We start from the raw sequence: 6,000 nt of genomic DNA, 5'->3' as shown, positions 1-6,000 counted from the left end.
TGTACTACAAATGCCCAAACCAGAACCTTCCCGGCCAGTAGTTTAGAAAGGAAAATATTTTCCAAGTTGACTAAACTATTAAAAATTCACAAGTGATCAAACTGGCAATATGCATGAAAATAAGTCAAATTAAATGATAATTAGTTTTAGATCTTCAAATCAAGCAACAATGAACTTCAGTAATCAGAACAAAGCACTTATGTTCAGTAATGCAACTGACTATTGAAGCCATTACTACTTTATCCAAAAGCAAGGTCTGAAACAAGCAGTTTGCAAATTACACCTCAAGTGGCTTGTTGCTCATTAATGTGATTTTTCACAGAGAGCACGCACGTTGTTTATTCAAAGCTAAAGTAAGTCTCACATGTAACAGTATTACTGTTGATGCAATTTAATTTTAGATTTTACCCAAAGAAGTCAATGAATTTCAAAAGCAGTTTTCTTCATCGATATAAATGCAATGTATTAGTTATGATACAACCTAAAATGTCAAATGCCTAATACATAACTAGGATTGTTCATTGCTAAATTTCTTCTTAGTTCAACCAGCATCTCACTATTAAAGAGAGATTAAGTGCACGGCATACATTTAAAATTATAGGGATTTGAAACTTCTCAGGGTGGCAATGTACATCATATACCATTGAATGGATAATCTATTCAAATCTAATCCATTAATCATTTTGTTGTGATTATTTGATATGTGTGTTTTGAACCAGGTGTTTGCAATCAAGTGCATGCATTTATTGTAAGCAAGCAGCTTGGATTTAAAAGAATCAAACATCACTTTCTTTTACAAGATTAAGAATGAAATTTGAACAGGTTAGAAAAGATTCCAGACTTCCAATGTTTATTATAGCAGGTGTGCTTGTTTGTTGCACTCTGAATTTTCATCAATGAATGCAATGAAAATGGATATGCAACTGTAGTGTAAACAATAATTTCCTAAATACAGCCAAGAATAAGTTAAATTACAGTTGTTGATTTTCTGAAAGGAAATATTTATCACAACTATTAAAACAGAACAAAACCTTACTTAGTTGAATTACTGCAAGTTTTAATCACAAGGAAATTTACAATGTACACATAAATATATTGCCAAATGATATCACAAAGGTTAACTGTGCCTAAAAAGCATTATTTTATTATATGATTTTTGAGATTTGTGCTACTGCTTGCTTATTTATTATATATAACCCATGAGCAATGGGTTTAAGATTGATAAGTAACATTAAGCGTTTGCCTTAAAACTAAACTTTCTATGGCTAGTTCAATAAACACATGAGGCTAGACAGGGAAAGGGAAATCACAGCATGAATGCACCAGTTTTTGCAGGAAGATAATAAGTGCTCTGAGCTCTATTGGCAATTCTTGATAGTTATGTTCTTGGCTGCTTTCTGCTCTTTGTAAATGTGATTCCATTAATCTCTGAAGTAAAGAACACTATTTCCTGTCAGTTTCATGAAATGAAAGCAATGCCATTTTGTTCTCATGGTGATATATTTTGTTTTCATGGTGATATATTTTGTACACTACATTTTAACCACATTACACAAATAATAGATGCATTGCAAATCTAAATTGCCCATACATTACTTGGATAATAATTGTTAGGTCCATTTGTTTCGTACACACAAACACACACACACACGTACGCGCGCACACACACAAACACATACGCACACGCACGCGCGCACGCACACACACGTTCCATTCCCCCAATCAGGTAATAGAATTTGAGATGTTGAAAACATCACCATGAGCCCATTTCCCCTGGACCATTTGTGTATATGTTACCAATAATTATTTTACTACACACTCCTTCAATGTAAAATAAACTCATCTTCATCATCTGTGTTAGCTTTCATTAATAGAGGGATTGAGTTCAAGAGCCGTGAAGTTATGCTCCAGCTATACAAAACCCTGGTTCAGCCACATCTGGAGTATTGTGTCCAGTTCTGGTCGCCTCATTACAGGAAAGATGTGGAAGCATTGGAAAAGGTGCAGAGGAGATTTACCAGGATGTTGCCTGGAATGGAGGGAAGGTCTTACAAGGAAAGGTTGAGAGAGCTAGGTCTTTTCTCTTCAGAATGACAAAAGATGAGAGGTGACTTAATAGAGGCATACGAAATGATCAGAGGTATAGATACAGTGGACAGCCAGAGACTTTTTCCTAGGGTGGAGGTAGCTATTATGAGCGGGCATAGTTCTAAAGTGAGTGGAAGTAGCTATAGGGGAGACGTCAGAGGTAGGTTCTTTATTCAGAGAGTGGTCAGGGCATGGAATGCATTGCCGGAGAGGGTAGTGGAGTCGGCCTCATTAAGGGCATTTAAGCGGCAATTAGATAGGTATACGGATGATAGTATAAGGTAGGGGTAGAGGTTAGATAGACCTTAGGTTTAGGGTAAAAGTTCGGCACAACATCGTGGGCCGAAGGGCCTGTACTGTGCTGTACTGTTTGATGTTCTTTGTTCTATGTTCTCAGTGTTAAATTATATTCTGCAGGCTGATAACATTTTGAAGGATGCAAAAATGTTAGTCTGGAGAGAAATGGAATACAATATCCACTTATTTAATCAATGAAAATATGAATACAAAGTTGATTATGCTGAAATAAACAAGATGGGCTGAATCTGACAATATTTTGGCAAAGCATTATTTTCATTGAGTTTTGTAGAGAGTTTCTCTCCCTGAGGCCTTATCAAGATTTCTTATACTATTATCACAAACTCACCTCATTAACTACATACGTACCTGTGATGCCATTCCCATCTAATGCTAGCACAATTCACCCAATCACCATAGCAGAAGTATTCACCACTATCAGGATATCTCAGCAGTTATTTCTCCCATTCCTGGTATCAGTGCTATATTTACAAGGCTGTTGTGCACCTAGCTAAACACTGGCAATCTGGAGCTACCCTGCAAGGTTCTACAAATTCTGCCTGGATGTGTTAGATGTGGGTAAGTTGGTGCCTGTTTGGTTGGCAGGGTCTTGGAGGTGCAGGTGGTGCAGAGGACTGCTGTCCTCTTTCCAGAAGACAGCCAAAGGAACCTTCTACACCAGACTGTTATGGGGTTGTCACTTAGGTCTGTGCAGTCTCCACAGTCCATTAAAATGCATAACGCTGCCAACTTAAAGGACACCGTCTTCTCTCTGCTACTTCACTCTTGCTTTCTGTAATTGCATCCACCTTCTGTCAAGGCTCATGCTCTATCACTCTTACTATTGCTCGCTCGCTCTCCCCCTCCCCTAACTCCCCTAACTCCCCTGACTATTAACTCTGCATGCTCCCTCAACTTCCTACTCACTCACTCAAGACACCATCGCTTCCCCAATGGCACTGATAAGGCTGCCTCCTGCACTCTCCACTAGCTTAGATACTGCCTTCTGCTTTCTCCACTAGCTGAGATACTGCTGCCTACACCCTTTGCTATCTCAAATACTGGCACCTCAGTGAGTATTTTATCTATATTAGATTGGGAGCACCTGCTTTTGAACACCTCCCTGCCATGTTTGTGTAACTGGCCAAGGGAGAAGCATCCCAGGACTCTGGCATTTGGAGGACTGGTCAGCCCCAGGCAGGAGAGCCCCACTTGATGGTGGCCATTAATGACTTCATACAAATATACAAGGAGACACAGGAAAAATAGGCCGTATTTTTTTCGAAATTCTGGCCAATCTGATACAAGGACTGCCAACAATGGATGACAACAATGCTGTTGGGACCCTGAGGCCTCAGACATATGAGTGTTTGACTGCCTCTAAGGACAGATTGGCAGTTGTGATGGGGCGTTGGGTCTAGCAATCTCACATCCTGTTGCAATATGCCACAAATCTTCATCCCATTGCTCTAGTCACTGGTGCTCAGCACCAATAGCAAGGACAAACAAGGCGGCAAGGGACCTTGAGCTCACTCTAAGTGCCTCTTCTTCATATGAAGAGTGTAAGCACTGAACCAGAGATGGAACTATATGCAGAAACCTCCAAAAGTCCTCTCTCAGGAAAATCCAGAAGTGGCCGGGCCTTCCACCTCCAAACCGCCTGTCACCCTCAGCCCTGTAGGAGTTCCAGCCGAGGTGGGTGCACCTCCCTCTGGGCAGGATGTACTCAACACGCCTCAACCCCCCAGACACAAATGCCACCAAGGTCACCCAACAAAACCACCAAGGCCAATGGGCACCACTGAGGGCAGAGTCCCAGCAGGAGACGCACTGTACACTAAACCTAGTCATAATGAAAGGGACGAAAAGAAGAAGATCTTCTGAGGCCACATAGGTGGCATTGTTAAAATGTCACTGTGAATATATCTTCACACTTGTAAATACATATTCTCTTTTCACCAACAATAGCGCGCCTGGATCTCGGTTTAGCCTCAGCCACAACATCAAAGATACAGAAGCCATCTAACCTTAATGCTACATAATATTCAAAGGATGCACTGCCGGGACTGACTGTAATCCACCTCCTTGAGTGATGTAACCAGACAGCCCAAACAGTGAATGGACAGACCTCTGACTGAAAACTGTACAGCTCCTCAACTGCATTGCCATGACTCTCTGGACTAGTCGCACTAGACCCACAAGGCTGACAGTGACCCACTCCCTGAAATGTAAACGTACAGACCCTCTGACCCTGACCAATTCTCCAAATTGATATCGCAGGCTGCCCTTGACTTACTGTGATGGTACTAGCCGACTGAAGAGTGCCTTCCCTTACGTGGCTGATGACTAGTCTCCTTAGACTTTGAAGTCTAGCTGTTTGCTTGAAGCACATCTAGTGCATATACAAAATAAGCTGTTGGTGCATGGTGCAGCTGTGAGATTGATATAACAATGCTCTATATAGCACGATGTGCATCCTCATGACAGCTGACAAGCATCAGAAGCTGCCTGGCTTTTTTGCTGCACTAAACTGCAAAGCAATACAGCAGGCCTGTGAGCCATTAAGCACTAGCTAAACGAGCAAAGCACATAGAGGAAAGGAAAGGCAAAGCACATATGATGTGATTTTCTAGTTTGGTGCTAACTGAGTGAGCACTAAGAGAGCAAATGAGGAGGCCTAAGATGAAGCCTCATCCAATCTGTGCTTTGGGTGAATACTCCTGTGTGTAGAATGTCCTTGTAGCTGCGTTTCAATGAAAGGTGCCAGTGCATTCCAAAGTACAGCACGGCAATGGAAAAGCATACTGTATGTTGATCAGAGAAGTGGAATGATAATGCAGAGCAACCAGATGCCACATCAGTGGATGTTTGATGTTTGATGTTTGTGGCCCCTGCCCATGGAGCAAGCCCTGGAGGTTTGGAGGAGCAAGCAGCAAATTGGAGTCCCCACATGCCCACTCTGACTCTTGTGCCTCAAATTCTCTGCATTTTGTGGCTACCTGGCACTTGGCAGAATGTGAACCTGTATATTAATGAGATGAGATTCAGTAGTAATGAGGGTAATTTTGACTGTTATTCCCTATTAAAATAAGAACTTCTCAAGGCTTACTATTGAGATTCTTATCTCAACATCCAAAAATTAATAGAAAATGCAACTTTTTGCTTCAGATATCAAGAAAGCACCCTCTTGACTTCTCGTGTGGTTCTCCCAAATTTCTCACCACAGCCCACACCATTCAGAGCCTGGGGAGATTTCTCCCAATGTTTTAGATTATCTGTAGATATAAAACTGTCTTCTAATTATAAAACTATAAAATTATTAAATGTAAAAATTATATAAATATTAGTTCAGAAAATTTGGTATTTTGTAATTTCATCAAACATAGTCTTGCTATCAAGGTATAGCAGATTATGAAGCAACAGCATTTTCCAAAGTATTAAAGTCACTAGAGATATAGAACAAGGTAGTTCTCAATAAACACTGCTGTTTTCAAACCCCTTTGATGTATAAGGCTTACTGAGTACAAAAAGAAGTACATGAAAGCAACACTGGTTGAGAACTTGGCTATTATAGCACTACTGGGAATAATAGTATATCACTTTCACATGAGTTTG

Source organism: Rhincodon typus, chromosome 16 (assembly GCF_021869965.1).
Source record: "Rhincodon typus isolate 14 chromosome 16, sRhiTyp1.1, whole genome shotgun sequence".
Taxonomy (NCBI): domain Eukaryota; kingdom Metazoa; phylum Chordata; class Chondrichthyes; order Orectolobiformes; family Rhincodontidae; genus Rhincodon; species Rhincodon typus.
The sequence above is the reverse complement of the archived record's forward strand: the minus strand, read 5'-3'. Positions refer to the sequence as shown.